At 44.0% G+C, this 16,903-nt stretch overlaps 1 protein-coding gene across 6 annotated transcripts in view; it reads right to left on the bottom strand.

The window, feature by feature from the left end:
• LOC142785328 (uncharacterized) overlaps positions 1–7,907 on the bottom strand; it is a 147,256-nt gene extending 139,349 nt beyond the window's left edge. For all 6 annotated transcript variants that reach the window (XR_012888915.1, XR_012888917.1, XR_012888916.1 and 3 more), the window contains exon 1: positions 7,674–7,907. The gene's annotated coding sequence lies outside the window, so the exon portion shown is untranslated. The remainder of the gene's footprint in view (positions 1–7,673) is intronic.
• Positions 7,908–16,903: the final 8,996 nt, after the last annotated feature.

The following is a 16,903-nucleotide window of genomic DNA, read 5'->3' as shown; positions in this document are numbered from 1 at the left end:
AAGACAGAGGTGGTCTGTTCTATCCTACACAGCAGCATATCAGAGTATTGCATGCTCGTAAGCGGTATGTAGACATTATGCTGTCTGACCACAAATCGTTGACTGATTTGTGGGGTTTAACGTCCCAAAACGACCATTTGATTATGAGAGACGCCGTAGTGGAGGGCTCCGGAAATTTTGACCACCTGGGGTTCTTTAACGTGCACCCAAATCTGAGTACACGGGCCTCTAACATTTCCGCCTCCATCGGAAATGCAGCCGCCGCAGCCGGGAATCGAACCCGCGACCTGCGGGTCAGCAGCCGAGTACCTTAGCCACTAGACCACCGCGGCGGGGCGGTCTGACCACAAATCCTTGTGAAAGCCTTTTGAGGAGTGCATGAAGCACAGCATCAATATTGAGACTAATTTACCTGTGTTGGGATCTGAGCAATGTTATGAAAGCTGCAGGAGAAGTTTTGCGGAATTGATATGCAAAAAAATTTATGAAATCATTGCTTTCTAACTCCGCATCGGACATCACTGACCGAAATGCAGTGGCCAAATTATATAAAAAAAAGCCACTGTGGCGTGAAGTACTTAAACTTTGAACAGTTTGATTGGAGTGATGCATCTGGTTTCTCTTTAATTTTTTTTATGCGTGCATATGTCCTTCATCAACAGTGACTTTCCTACAAGCTGATATGTTTGTTTTATTTCCAGTGCTCATTGTATGAATGTGGTGCTTCTGCTTTTTTAACTATTTTTTATGAATGGATTTTAATTTTGTTTCCTACAAGACCACGTCTTTCAGTAGGAAGCATTTTCTTGCCAACTGAGATGTTTTTCGTGTGTTTCTTATTTTATTCCTTTTTTTTATTGATGCTAAGTCATTGTCTGTTTAATTTGAAGAATGTTGAAATAACGTAACTTGCCTGTTTGTTTTGTTCTTTTAAAGTCATGTGCAAACACATTGATTGTTTTCCCTTGTTATTTTTCTGTTTTATGCACTTATATGTATGTATAGTACCACGCTGCCAAGATCTTGTAGAAGATTGCAGTATTTATAAAGAAATGAATTGAATATTCATCATACTGGCTCTTTTCAGCCGTCATCCTGATGTTTTTGTTTGTTGCATTCTTGAATCTTCTGCTTTATGCATTTTCAAGCCGACAATGAACTTTAGTTATGCATGTGACCTCGCAGTTACAATTAAAAAAAGAAAGAAAGCTGTCAAGTACGGGCTTTCCGCGCTTTCTACTCTGGCACGAAACCCTGGCGAAAATTCTGATAGAGGTCTGAATCAGTCTGATACAGTTTCCTATAAGTTATACCAGTCTTGTACCAGACTGATACAAAGTCTTACCAGTTCTTATAGGCATTCATATAAGTCTGATACATTTTCTTACCAGTGCTACCAGTCTCATATCAGACTGATACACAGTCTTACCAGTGCTACCAGCCTTTAAATAAGTTTGATTGGTCATTTCTATGGCATATATTAGTCTTTAGGTTTTTAGTCTTTTGTTCATTTATCAGATCTTCAAGATGCATTACTGTCATTTTAACGGTACTTCTTTTTTTGAACACACTGCCCACATATATGTCATTGGTCATTTCTGCATGTATATTAGTGTATCAGTGTTTTCTATTGAACACTTGACGACCATTGTGTGAAATATTATGATGACTCAAAGAGTGCAACTGGCAGCTTTTGGATGCGTAGAATAAAATGCACAATGTTTCATGGTGGTGCATAATTGACAAACTGAGCTTTAAATATGCAAAGCAGCTTTCAGCCTAGATGAACGCTTTATTCTGTGTACAAATGGGATTGCAGGTGCCAGATAGCAACACAGTTAATGCTGAAAATGATAGATGACGTCTAGAAATTTCAAGATACTAGTATCCAAAGCTTATCAGATGACAGTATAAACATAACTTGAAACAATACAAACAAAACTTCTCATCACAGAGCAATAATAACATAATTTCTAAATTTTAAGTTATAGGGCCAGTAAACATTCCAAGGGAGATAACTTAATAATCAGTCCACTACTGTGAAATGAGCTTGCTGGTACAATAATTTTTCCAAACAGCATGGATTCGAAAGCCTCGGGTGGTGCTGCAGTTTCTCCTTTTCACAACACAAGCCAACCCCAGCTGTCTCTCCCACATAGCGCTTTGCCTTTAATGACGAGCCACTACATTAGTGTCATAATCCATACTGGATGAGATAATTTAAATAAACAATAAAATGCTTCTTTCAGTAATCAATAATTGACCTCAAAAACCTAATGCCTCGCAAATCCACTGCCAGAAATATTTCAAAGCAAGTTGAGGGGTTTATTGCGCACTTCAACCGCTTTCTTTTTTTTTCTCGTCGGTCCCAACAAGCTGCGCCGAAAACTACAGGGAGGAATGGCAGTAAAGAAGTGCAATATGTAAGCACACATTATGAGCCAGAGCATGCTTAAAGAAACAGTAGCTTTTTCGTGTTGCCATTCCCATGTGTGAGTGTGACTATGCAATGTTAGAAGATTTTGGACAGCAGTGCCAGCATGTGGCAGCACACTGTGGCAAGAAGCACATTCGATTAAAACGCTGCTCTTGATTTATTTTGGCTATAGGCCAATAGCATATGCTTTCAGTTGTTTTACACCACATACAGGCATCCGAAAATTCGAAGTGAGCACAGTCATCTATATGAAAAAAGTCACTTGCAGCTGCAAGATTTGGCTGATATGTTGATAGCAGCATCTGTTATTCACAGGTGTGTCTTTTCACAAAGCCCAAGCGGTGGCACAGACCTGCTATATTACTTGCCTGTAATCCTCACAAGATTGATAAATCAAAAATCATGTACTAATTAAGGCTAAAGCATTTGACTGGAAATCACACACACGCACGCACACACACACACATGCACACACACACACACACACACAAGAAACTGCCTACCATGAGAAAAGTTCAGTTGTGAAGAGAACAATAGAAAGGATCGAGCCAACATTTAGTTGTCCTACCTTGTTAAACTCATATTAGACTGGCTATATATGTCACAAGTTTTAAACAAGTTTGGTACATCAGCAACATAGCAAACACATCCAACTTTCATGTGCAAACACACTGGCCACATCCTTCAAGCACAACTTTTTTTCTCTGTTTCTGAGCAAATACTAATGTGAGATGGGTTCTTGAATAGTTTTGATGTAAGCCTCACACACATGAGCACACACACAGAGCCTGGCAGTTTATTGACATGCACCAGTGTAAAATACATGCCATTGTTGCATTTAAAAAGTGTCGCTCATGCCAACATTGTCGCGAGCCGCATCTGCAGTCCGGTCGGAATCACTGAGCGAGTTTTCCTCGAAGCCATAAGTGTCGTCGGGATTTTCATTGCCGTCACCATGCGCATCACTCAGACTTCACGTGTCGAAGGCCGCTACTCCAAAACATCAATTACCAGCCAAAGACTGAGGAATGCTCTTGCTGAGTGTAGCTGGTTGGCCGACTGCGCCTCCACCGCTCCTTGTCCGAGGTACTACATATTGCGATACAGGCTCCAAATAGCTTTTTTTTTTTTCTTCTTTTTGATCGAGGCTGGGGTTGAGTTGAATCCATCTCTCGTCGAACTTAACACAAACTTCAAATAGCGCGCTTGATGATGTCCACGCAAAGTGAGGCTGCGGGACTGATAATAAGTGAACGGGTAAAGATCGATTACATCGACCAAGGCTTCACATTCACAACCTGCTTGCTGTGCCTTGAATGTTAAGCACGCGGCGCGGATTTTGCCGAAAACTATAACATGTGCCGCGAGATCACGGCGCGAGGGAGTGACTCTTCAGAACCCTTCGCGTGGTGAAGGTGTATTGTACTCTGGTCGCCACGGAGGAAGGTATTCGTCGCCATGGTGGTCGCTACTTGCCATTATGGCTAGATGATTGTAGCCATATTAATGTGATAGGTAAATGGATGAATGGATTGATATGGCTGTACCCTTTAAATTGGGCGGTGGCTAGCACTACCTAGCCTAACCAACACGAATATGGCGACACAGCGCATGACCTCTGAAATTGCCGCTGCGCGCCCGTCATTGCGCGTTTGCCATCTCGGAGGCTATGCACAGCGTCACCATTTCACAGTAATTGCATTCATTGTTTATGTATTATTTGCTGTGAGCTCTAAAAAAACTACCCTCTAAGGTTGTAAAAACATGAAGTAAATGTTTTGCAAATAAATATTTTTGTTTTCAAAAACTAAACTGCGTTGTGTTGAGGAAGAAGTCGTGGACTCGTGGTTGCATAAACTACTGGATAGATCCACAAATGGCACTGCCATAGTCAACAATAGCAAGTTCGTGGCGGCCTTGGTACGTGTGTAGTGCATGTGAACATTGTTGCGTCTCTTAATTGCTCAGTATCGCGCCTGGACACTGGCAATTCTCCAAGATGTTTGGTTTCGCGATGATAATTAAAAATAAATAGTCCCGGTAAGTGAATGTAAGTACATCAATTTGAAGGATACAGGCAATTTTGATCTTCACAAGTGGTACCGGGTGTTCTGGAAGGATAACACACACTGCGGCCACTATCACGCTCACGTGATTAAGCTTTACGGTAAGTCCGCGCCTCTTGTATTCCCAATATGAAAACAAAGAGGAGGAAGCAGTCGTTCTGAAGTTATTTACTGGTCATATTTTCTTAGGCACCGAGGATGATGCAAGGAATGCAACAGAAAAACGACCATCCATTTCGCAGACCCGATTGCGACTCACTCCTGCGATAGCTGCAGTTCAAATGAAGTGGACAATGAGTCACTTAAAAAAGTAAGTTGCAATTGGTCACACTGCAGCTGATATGCTACTTGCAGCGTAATTATTACCGACAGCCAAGTTTGGCTATCGTTGACATTGCGGCTGATGTGCTACTGCGGCACAATTAGAATCGGCAGCCAATTTTGCTCTGCACGTGGTGCCGTGTCACACATGAAGCACCAATGCTCTGATATACTCCCCGCCCCCTTAGCGAATATATCAGAGCATCGCTGCTCCACTACTGCGCGGGCGCCGGAATGTCGTATTGAAGGTGTTAGTAAAGTTTCAGTATGCTGAAGAGCTATTTTATTTTATTCTATCGTGGTATGAGCGCAACTTAGTCACATTTTTTTGTACAATTGACTGGTTTAAAATTATTTTTGCTTGTGCGCATATACGCCCTGTTTGTGCTTGTGAACTAGCAGTGAAATTTGTGTGTTGGGTTGTTTGCAGTTGTAAGAAACACGACGTCAAGCTGCTGTTAAGCAGAAGACAAAGCACGTCAGCAACCGTTTTAAAAAGCAGCAGGGAGGCCTGCTGTTTGCTAATGCTGAAAAAAAGAACAGAGAAAGAGCTTCTGAAAGAAGTGAATATATATGCTCAGGACTCAAAATACAAAATCATTAGAAAGAATAAGCCTACTGTAAAATGCCTTTTGCAGCACAAATTTCCAAACAGGTTTATCATTTCTTCATAAGCTGTTGTAACGCACTGCTGCTAAGGTTGTATGCAGCAGCAAGTTGCCCTATTCTTATAGCGTGCAATTTTGTTGAAAAGCAGAATGCAATGTAAGCTCATGGGTGGCATAGATGCATGCATGTTTTTCTAATCACTTGAAAATGTGCTCTTACAACTTTCACAGTGTGGTGGATATTAAAAAGAACACCACATGGTCAAAATTTCTTGAGCCCTCCACTACGGCATCCCCTATAATCACACCATGGTTTTGAGACGTGACATGCAACGTATCATTACACTTTAATTGCATATCTCAACTGCATGCTATGTTTATCATATATATTATTTGACCATGCACACCTAGGATGCTACCGTGACAATTAAGGGTGCAATATACTTTATTTCTGCACACTCTACTTTTTCATTGCAGCAAAGAACTTTGTCCTTTGCGGGTGTTGCAGCCACAAGCCTCAAAAACAGAAACGACTTGCACCTTTGCCACCGCTATGTGCTGCCACGCTGGAACCACCACAGCGACCACGGACAGCCCTGAAGTAGCCCACTCAAGTGTGAGGGAGGCTGCACTGCTTATCAATTATGTGCCCACTGACAGAGAGGTATCATAAAACTCTAGTATGCTTTGCCTTGAAATATATTGCTTTGCTTTAATGAGAAAGTGTGCATTGACAAACTAATGTGTGCACATCATCTTTGACTTGTTTTATAGGTGCATCGGAGCAAGGGAATTGCCGTTCGCAAGAGGCTGTACAATCACCCCATGGGCTTGAAAAGACAGACCCGTTTTGTTCGTGAGGCGGCCGTTACCATTTTTTATACAGCAGGCCAAGTCGGTAGAAGTGTTACTGGCGCAGCCTCCAATCGGTCTAAAGGGGAGGCGAAATCTCTCTTGGAGAAAGAAACATATGCTGTGTTTTCAGGTAGGTGAAATTTTGCAATCTGACCGAAATTCATGGAAGTTGGCGGCTGCATTTTTGCACGTAATCAGCCAAGGTTTCACTGCCAACTTGTGTTATAATTACTTACTGTTATAATTACTTGTGTTATAATTACTTTTGCCTACTGAAGCTGGGTACTTTTATGCAAGAATCCACAAACTAATTTTAAACAATATTAGAGAGGCAGACTGGTATCACTCCTACTTATTTCCTTGTCATATTGACTCCTCTATTTAGAGTGCACATAATTGTCGCTTAATAAGTGCCTGTAACTTGCTTTGTTTTTGATCATGTAGATTTCTTCAACCATTTTTTTGAAGCACACCGTTCTGATTGGAGAGGTTGAGCAAATGAAGAAGCTCCTCAATAAAGCTTTGGCAAACAAAATTAATGACTTTATGAAATCAAAAGAATAATCAAGGAATGGCGCATCAAATAAAATATTTTGTTTGATTTCTATGTTCATATTTGTGTCCTGCTTGCTCTGATGTAGCGGTGCACCTGCCAGTTGGCTAAGCACCGATTCGCTTGGGGGCCTATCAGAGTAGAATGCTACACTTATAGGCTGGTACACTGATAGACTGGTACACTCATAGACTAGAACACTCATAGACTGGTACACTCATAGACTGGTACACTCATAGACTGGTACACTCATAGACTAGTACACTCAAACTGGTACACTCAGACTGGTACACTCAGACTGATACACTCATAGACTGATACACTCATAGACTGATACATCTGTCAATAACCTGATAGCCTATCAGTTTCCCTATCAGAATTTTTGCTAGGGAAGTGTACCCTGACTGAACAGATGGAGTCAGAACCCCGTGCCGCCTTGTGGTGGACCCAAGAAGCGGTCGCGGCGAAGCAAGGACAATGGTAGAGTGGGCGACGCAGTAGGCGTTTAAAGATAGAGGCGCTGTTTCTGCGGGCACGATCCGCAGGCGAGCGGTTGCGTGTCCGGCGTTCCCAATTAATTCTGAAAGCGCCTGTAGTACACAAGTATTTGCGTACGCTATCACTTTGGGCTGTCGCCAAAGCGCATGTGTCAAGCGCAAACATCTCGGGTAGGCAGCCTGTTGAGCTTAAGGCGTTGGTCAAACATGCGTGCCCAGAGAACGTAAGGCCGGGCTACCGCATTCACCTCCAATTCTTTGCCGCGGAAGAGTTCTGTAGCACACTGCATTGTTGCACACTTGACAATGAACTGAAAATTTTATCATCTACGATACCTGACGAATGACCGTCCATGCACCGTGGTCCTGGAAGTGCGAGGTGTTCAGTCCATTCCAAGGTTGACAGTCCCACTCCTAGGGGAGGAATCCATCGTTGGTGGCCGCACAAATTGCCGCTGTAACAGCCCTCGTGCACTTTTTACGCATGTGCATGTTACAGCGGCATCACTACGCAGAAACAAATTGACGTTCCGGCGCTCCAAACGGCTTTGTTCAGGCCACGTGATTCAGGCACAGGGTCACCAGATGGTGCGAGCCTCAAACTGCCAAATTGGACTCCGAGGTAGCCCAAACATAGCCAAACGCGAAAATTTGAAGTAGCCCAAAAATAGCCAAAATCAGCAAATGTATGCATGGATACGTCGTATTGCGTAATATTTTTTTTTTTGCTATTCAATCCACAATGATTGAGCGATGGCTGCAGAATCTAGACAAAAGTTTATTGTCACTTAATAACAAACAAATGAATGGAATCACAAAGAAATATAGAAGCATATTTACAAAAAGTAGAAATAGGTAGAGTTTACAAAAAAGTAGATATATACAAAAACTCATGAAATAGAAAATACAACAAAAGAGGTGAAAGTGGAGAAGCGAAATAACTTAAACATGATAACTTAAACACTTGATTTCGATGCCGAGGCACTGCTCGGCCCATACAAAACGGTGGAGTTAAAACGCGACAAAAATTCTCTTCCCGGTTTGAAATCTTTGCAGCAGCCAGCGTTCCTCCCCAGACCAAATTTTACATGGAGCAGCGCTTCTAAGGTCTCGTTAGACATCCTGTTTCGAATGTCAGTTTTAGTAGGCGAGACCTGGCTGAACACTCGTTCAACAGCAGCGTTTGACACTGGTAGTGACAGCAAAGAGAGCGCCAGCTTTGACATCAGTGGAAACATCGAGTTCCCGGCAACATTTTTTGCATTGTGTACGGTTACCCAGAATTCGGTTATGGAGTGGGTACCCTCTGCCAGATCGTCGACTCTGGTTTGGAGTAGGTGATACTCAGATTCCATTGTTGAAATACAACTTGGCTCTACAAAAGCATTGAATGAACGATGCACGAAATCGAAAGAGTATTTCTTAATGCTCTTTGGCTCGAGAAGCTTGAGGTCACTAAGAAGCTTCATGTTCGCGGGAAGCCGCGCTTGAGCACACTCCGTATAGATGCTATCACAAACTTGCGGCACCTTTCCAACAAACAAACTTTTTCACTTTCGCTGAGTGAAGACTTCTCAAAACTGTCGAGAAAAATAACGCCCAAGCTGCATGCCCTCACATGCAATATGTGCTGCTCCCACTCCGCATTGTCAGGTTCTGCATAGCCAGGCATAACAACTCTTGTCATTAAAGCTTTAACAAAAGAAATCAATTCTTCATTGAGTCTCACAGGGTCCGGGGCCTCGCACTGAAAGAGCTTATTCATTCGCTCGAATTCATCGATTATTGGGCTTAGAAAACGGAGAAAAAGTAAATTTTGCTCATCAGCGTACATTTCGCTGAGTAATGTTGCTGCGTAGCAGCGTTCCTTACTTTTCATCGCATCAAAGTGAGATCGCAGGGCAGCCCACTGATTCAAGACTGATCTCAAGGCAGGCGCAATGCTAAGCCATCTCGTGGCACAAACGCCTATGAGCTTATTCGGGACATCGCCCGAAGTAATGGCGGCGTATGTTACTCTATATTCTTGCTGCCTTTTCGGTGAATGGGCGAACCAGTTGAAGGTTTCGCGTACTAGGTAGTCAATGTGCGTGGGAAGTACATCTATTGCCTAACTACAGGCAAGCTGTAAATAATGGCACACACACTTCACAAGAACAAGCTGCGCATTTTCTGCCTTCATTTTTGTGTAAAGGCTGTTGTGCTGCCCACACATGACGCTCGCTCCATCTGTCCCGATACCCACATAACATTTGATGTTCAGTTTGCAAGCATCTAACAGCGCCTTCAACTCAGAAAATAGCCCTTCCGCGGATGCATCGGTCACTGGCACCAAGCCGAGAAAGGCTGTAAGAAAATCCCTTTTGCTGCGAGAAAAAAAGCGCGCCACGACGGCTAGCTCCTTCGTGCACGAGACGTCCGTGCTCTCATCCACAATCAATGAATATTGTGCAGCAGTCATATCCTTCAAGAGCTCTTCTCTAAATGTTGGCCCCAGTACCTTTGTCACTAGCGCAGCGCACTTCGTTCTCCCCAAGGTGACGGCCGACGCCAACACCGAATCGCTGAAGCACCCACTGATCTCGGGCGTCAAGTGGTCCGCCGTCAGGAAGCTTCCGTGAACAGCCAAATGAGCAGCCAAGCGCAGCTCTGCTACCTTGAGGTCGTCAGAAGAACAGGAACATGGCTCCCTGGGTCTTCTGTCCACAAACGATGCCAGAGGCCCCGCTGCTGGACCAGCGGAACGCTTCATGTTGTTTGCATGCTTGACCCTAGTGGAGTGCAGCTTTAGGTCTTGAACGTGGGGCTGCAATTCCACCTTGCATGCTCGGCAATAGGCCATATCGCCTGAATTGGATGGCGATAGCCAGTCTGCACGTTCAAAAACAAACAAAAAATAGTACTGTACTCACTGCACATATGCATATGCCTCAAATTTCAATTTTGCGTATGAATGAAACATTTTTTTTTCTAAACAGGGCATTAAATTACATACAAAAGCATTGACACAATTTGTGCCGAGGATAGAAAATATATTACCTTTGAAGTCCGGCTCCTTCTCCCATTCCTTTTTGTAGTTGCGCGCGTACTTGGCCCACTTGCCCATCCTGGAGCTCGTCTCTTCAAGCTCAGAGCCTCAGACCCGAGACGCACTGCTAGCACTCGGCAAGAAGCACGAATTTATACCTCCAAATACAATGATCGAAGAGTGATCAGACGTGTAACGACACGAAGAGCTGTAGTCAACGAGCCCCGCATTCAGTGGTGTATCCAAAGAAGCGGGGGGGGGGGGGGTCCGTTCGCCCCCTCAGAGCCTCAGACCCGAAGCGCAATGAAATTTAAGTGGACGAAATGACAAGCTGCTACCGGCAGGGTCACTGAACCTGCAACCTTCGGATGGGTGCTCCCCACGTGTCATAGCTTTCACAATCATGTACCCCCTTCCCCTTTTCGGGAGACTTGAAAATATGCGCCAATGACTGACCAAGCGCCACCCCCCCCCCCCCTCGACGTTTTTTTTTAAATCTGTTCTCCGCCTCATAATCCTGCAGCAGCGGTTCCTGCGAGTCTTGTGCACGATTTCTTAGTACTTGTACAGTGTGATGTCTGAGGGTCACATTCCGGGTTGTCGCAAATTGTTTGGGTATTTGAAGAACGTCTTTCCACTCCTGTCATAACACGTGCAATGTCAGACGGACACCCTCCGATTCAGTAAAAACTGTAAATGCTCGCGTATTCAACAAAGCATTTCATAAGAAGCACAGGTGTGCATTCTACTTAGAGGCACTTCCTCTGCTATCTTGGATTTCGGTCTCGGACTGAGCAAGAGGGCCCCCTCCACATCTTTCTTATTATCTTTCACTGTGTGGTGCGGGGAAGGGGAGGGGGTGCTTGCTCGGCATTTTACGGTAGTAGAAGTCAAGAAAGTCTAGAGAAAACGTAGCCATCAACACGGTTTCAAACTGAAGACACGTGAAGCCCTTTCTTGGGCTAGGTACTCCAGGTGCAGGGATCGTTCAACACATTGGAATATTTTGATGGCGGGATACACATGTAAGCCTTGGCTTTCTTTGTATAGAGCTTTTTAACAGAGAGAACCATCACCACCTTTCTTAGCTTTTGCACGGGAGTACAAAAGCTGACGTCGCGCCACGGTACTGCATTTTTGGGGGGTCACGCATGTTAACAGCCAAAAGGGGCTTATGGCGGCGGCCAGGGGGCCGTCGTTGACAAGGTGCATTAGAGTTCCTAGAGAGTTTTAGTGCCGGGGACCCCCAGACGCTCGCGTACGCATGCTCCTGCTTTCCTTTGTATTCTCCGTGGTTGCAGCTGCTGGGGGTTCCCGGCGGCTGGAGGTACAAACGAACGCAAGAGCGTGCGTGCGTAAGCTGTTTGGGGTCCCCGATACTAAAATTATCTACAGTTTGTAGCTTTTTGGAATTTTTGCCTAGTCGAGAGCAATGTAGCCCAAAAATAGCCACATAGCCAAACAGAAAAATTCGACGCCAACTCGAACAAAAAGTAGCCCAATTTGGCTATTAATAGCCCAATCTGGTAACCCTGTTCAGGCACAGCCTCCCATACTTCTCTTGCCTGCCGGATTATTGGCGGTCACTCAGAAAGCGGCCGTCGTCGGATGAATGAATGGATGTGGCTGTACCCTTTAGATCGGGCGGCGGCGAACGCCACCTAGCCGTGATACTTAGTGAACTAACCATTAGATTTATCTTTTTTTTCTTTGAATAGTGAGGTTGAGGATTCGTACTTTGCAATGAAGGGTTTATTTTCACTCGTGCCTTGACTTTAGCCAGCAATCAGATAACCTCCTTCTAGTTAAGTCTACCCGCTTATGTCTATTTTGCCCTCCCTGTCCCTAAACCCCAGTGCTTTGAAAAATTCTGCGCCATCATCCTGAACTATAGGGTGAAGCCCTTTACAGAACATTATCAAGTGTTCGGCAGTTTCTTCTTCCTCTCCACACGCACTGCATACTGTGTCTACCCCTTCGTGTTTGGCCCGATATGTTTTGGTTCGCAACACTCCCGTTCTGGCCTCAAACAGTAGAGAACTACATCGAGTATTATCATAGATCCTTTCCTTGGAAATTTCCTGCTTACAAGTTCGATAGATCTCTAGTGCGCACTTCTTAATCATGCCAATTCTCCACATGTCAGTCTCCGTTTCCTTCACTTTCTTCTTAACCGATAGTTCTTTTTGGTTGGCCACCTGCTGTTTTCTAAGTATTTACCAGTCAATTTCCTGGTTCGCTTCCTCTATTTGGTATCGACATTCTTCATGTACAAGTAGCTGAAAAACCTTCCTAGCCCAACGCTCCTCCCCCATTTCTCTCAATTTTATATTGCTGCTAGCTTCCCTGTCCTCAAATGATGTCCATCCCATATCACCTTGTACTCCCTGATTTGGTGTATTCCCGAGCGCTCCCAAAGCAAGCCTACGTATTCCACGTTGCTTAATTTCTAATCTCATGCACAAGACCGCATTTCCGAACGTCAGCCCAGGAACCATGACCCCTTTCCATACTCCTCTCACAACATCATACATATTGTAATTCCACAGTGCCCTATTTTTCATCACTGCTGCATTCCGGTTACCATTAGTCGTCACGTATATTTCGTGTTCCCTTAGGTACTCGGTCCCATTGCTTATCCATAAGCCCAGATATTTGTATTTATCTGTTATCTCTAGCGTAACCTCCTGTATTCTAAGCTCACTACCTTCGTTATCATTGAAAATCATGACTGCTGATTTTTCCTTACTGAATCTAAAATCTAACCTATCTCCCTCATTACCGCAGATGTCCATCAATCTCTGCAAATCTTCCTTGTTGTTAGCCATTAGCACTACATCATCTGCGTACATTAATGCTGGTAGTGCCTGATCAATGAGTTTTTCTTGTTTGACTAAAGAGAGGTCGAAGCCCAGTCCACTTCCCAGAACTATGGTGGTAGCGCCACCTATGTAGAAATGTTTTCAAATTATTTGTTACGTTTTTGGAGGTTATATACAACAAAAATAACGTAAAAAATTTTAAAAGGCGTAAACGTAATTATAATTAACCATACCTAAGTGAAGCCGTCATTCAGCAGGCAACTTGTTCTATACAAGAAGGAGTAGCCTCTGAAATTAGTAAGAAACGCCAAAATTGCCTATCTCAAAGGCCTAGTACAAAGACCTTTACTAATCACCCCTACGTAGGTAGCGCTGTCAATGATGACGGGCGCTACCTACGTAGACCAAAAAGAACTATCGGTTAAGAAGAAAGTGAAGGAAACGGAGAATGACATGGGGAGAATTGGCATGATTAAGAAGTTCGCACTAGAGATCTATCGAACTTTTAAGCAGGAAATTGCCAAATAAAGGATCTATGATAATACTCGGGGTAGTTCTCTACTGTTTGAGGCCAGGACGGGAGTGTTGCGAACCGAGACATATCGGGCCAAATACGAAGGGGTAGACACAGTATGCAGTGCGTGTGGAGAGGAAGAAGAAACTGCTGAACACTTGATAATGTTCTGTAAAAGGCTTCACCCTATAGTTGAGCATGATAGCGCAGAGTTTTTCAAAGCACTGGGGTTAAGGGACAGGGAGGGCAAAATAGACTTTAAGCGGGTAGACTTGACTAGAAGGAGGTTATCTGATTGGTGGCTAAAGTCAAGGCACGAGTGAAGATTAAACCATTCACTGCAAAGTACCCGTCCAACTTTACCATTCGAAGGAAAAAAAAATAAATGTAGTGGTTAGTTCGCTAAGTATTACGGCTAGGTGACGTTAGCCGCTGCCCGATCTAAAGGGTACAGCTACATACATCCATCCATCCAGGCGTTACGGGAGTCACCCAAGCAGGATAAAAGAAAAAATGCTGGAGTGGAAGCTCCCGCAATGCCTTGCCAGCAAAAGTGAAGCCACCTTTTGCCACTGCCAAGATGGCGGAAACATGTTCTTTTCTGACAGTGCCCACTTAAAAATCAAGTGGCTTTGATATTTTATGCAAATGCTGCGTTAGTTCTATATTATAAGATAGTTGTTCCCGACGAAATAACACGCAGAAACGAGTATGGATAACTGAATCTTCAAAGAACTTTGCCTCCAATTACATGCTCACTAAGGAAAACTGGTAACTGTAAGACGCACTTGGAGCACTATGTGACCCGAAAAAGTTCCCGCATTAAACTCGTTGGGCATGCGAGGGAAACGCCTCTTTAAATCGCTAAACGCTGATACTTTATTATGCCCCTAGTAAGATGGCCGCAACAATTGCCATTTTGCCAGAGGAACGGTTTCACTTCTGCGCAATCATTTCCACTCCAGCAATTTTTTAAATCCTCCTTAGAGGCACTGCTAGAGGTGTGCGCCGACTGGTCGGCGCGTCGCCGCCGAGAGTTTTCGCCGCGCCGCCGCCGTCGACGCAAACTGATCGGCGCGCCGCCGCCGCCGACGTTTTTCATCGGCGCAATCAGCGCGCCATTTATGCGCCAGTACTGACTTTTCACAGATTTGTCTTTTCTTTTTCATCTTGACTAATAGCTTCGTTTCACATTTTATGTAGCCAGCAAAAACCAGGCTTCTTAGTTATCTTCACCCAGCTTCAGAGGCCAATAATACCACTATGAACAGCTGCACAAGTTCGGCTGCTGCTGCATGAAATGACATATTGGACAATTGACAAAAATTAAATGTAACAGTTAGAGTAAAGCATAGACGCTGCCATTTCAGGCTTAAAAGCAATTTTTACTGGTTTTCGATGTCGTAATTAGCAATAATTATGGTAATACGACGTTGAATGTACTGGCCCACCGTTTTGATGTGTGCGAGTTCCCCGTAGCGCTATTCGAATATCCATACGGATGCAAAACGGCATCATTATCAGTCCAAGATGGCAGCCTATTATCGGGCCCAAAACAGGGCGTATATACAGAAGAAATCAAGTACTAGCAGTGCAGCACGAATGTAGCGCGTTAGATGAAGAACTACACAAAGCCCCGAAGGATGAAATCGAAAAAGAGAAGTTTAATGAAGATTGAAAGCGTCGAAGCATAATACATGCTTGAACTTACTCAGGGTATATTATCACCTGTCCGCTGTGTTAAAGTTAATAATTTTCAAGGATAATCACTCATGTGCAGCGTCTGAACATGTTGCAGAAAATATTCATCATATGTTTTATTCTTTAACCTCTGTTGGTATCGGCCTTTCCAGTCATCGGATATCCGGGATGAAGATGCCAAGGCAGTAAGATGGCAAAAGAGGGAAAGAGAAACAAGGCTGGGGGATTAACCATATCTTGGCATCCGGTATGCTGCTCCAAACTGGGGGTGAGGAAATAGGGGCAAGAAAGGGGGTGTAGAGAGAGAAAAAAGAAAACGCATGTGCATTCAGGAGTAGGATGGCAAACTCAGCAGAGGATTTATTACATTGTGTACAGACAGAGCGAGAGATTTCTTGAGAATGAGCTGGGTGGCTCATTATAAAGGGTGCGTTTTGACTAAATCAGGGAATGGGTCCAGAATGCGCTGTTCAATCACGAGACACACACACCATTTCTGAATCCCGCTCACACTCGCTCAAGTAAGTCAACGTCTTTGATTGCGCTGTGGCCACCACACTGCACCTGTGACACCAAGAAACCATTGTGGTCGTCTAGTCGAACGTCTAATGGTGTCGGAATGCCACCTCACTTCCCGGCTAAGATGGACAAAACACGGCGGACAGCAGGCTGGCAGCCTTTCGGTGACTTGTTTGATGAACAAAGAATGCCGCTGTCTTTCGTCGTGCCAGGCGCTGCGCGTAACAACATCTATCCAGTGGTGAGTAGAGGCGTAATAAGCTTGTCTCACCAGTTAAAAAAAAAACAAAATCAAATAAAAACTTGCCAGTAGGAAGTTTACAAAAGATGGCTGTATTCGTCAATTAATACGGAGACAGACACTTGAGCGACATGTCATATATAACAGAATCCAGCAAACAGGTTTTCATAACGTCACTTGAACGGACCTACTGGCACTGGGAGAGATGAAGAATAATTGTCGCGGACAGTGGTTATGTACTTTTGTTGCGAAGGTAAGGCTCAGAATAAACCACGCAAATCTTAACATTATATTCAGGTCTTGATAAAAAAGTAAATCAATGTAGAAAGCTCCTCAGGTGGCCAAGTAATAAATTACTTCACCATACTTTATGGTGAAGTATTTTGCAAATAAATAATGCAACCGATGTTAAATTGATATTCAATGACGTGACCTAAATCAACGGTGTGTCGTCGCTATAAAAACTGGAGCGTTATTGGCAGACACGAGTGAGCGAATGCAGCGGAGAACGAATATGTCGCGTAATAAAGCGATGTGATGTCGCACATTTTCGCCTGTTCAACTCCGTGCCCTTTGGCTTGCTCGTGATGTATTCGAAGCAGCTAGCCAACTCTCGGGTAGAATTCGAGCAGAGTAGCCGGGGCTGATAAGAGGAACGTTTAAATACACTATTTACACACTAAAGGTAGCGTAACGATATATGTTGATGGTAGCATCACGGAAGCTTGATGGGAGCTTCTG

This window comes from Rhipicephalus microplus, unplaced genomic scaffold (genome assembly GCF_043290135.1).
Source record: "Rhipicephalus microplus isolate Deutch F79 unplaced genomic scaffold, USDA_Rmic scaffold_21, whole genome shotgun sequence".
Taxonomy (NCBI): domain Eukaryota; kingdom Metazoa; phylum Arthropoda; class Arachnida; order Ixodida; family Ixodidae; genus Rhipicephalus; species Rhipicephalus microplus.
The sequence above is the reverse complement of the archived record's forward strand: the minus strand, read 5'-3'. Positions and strand labels throughout refer to the sequence as shown.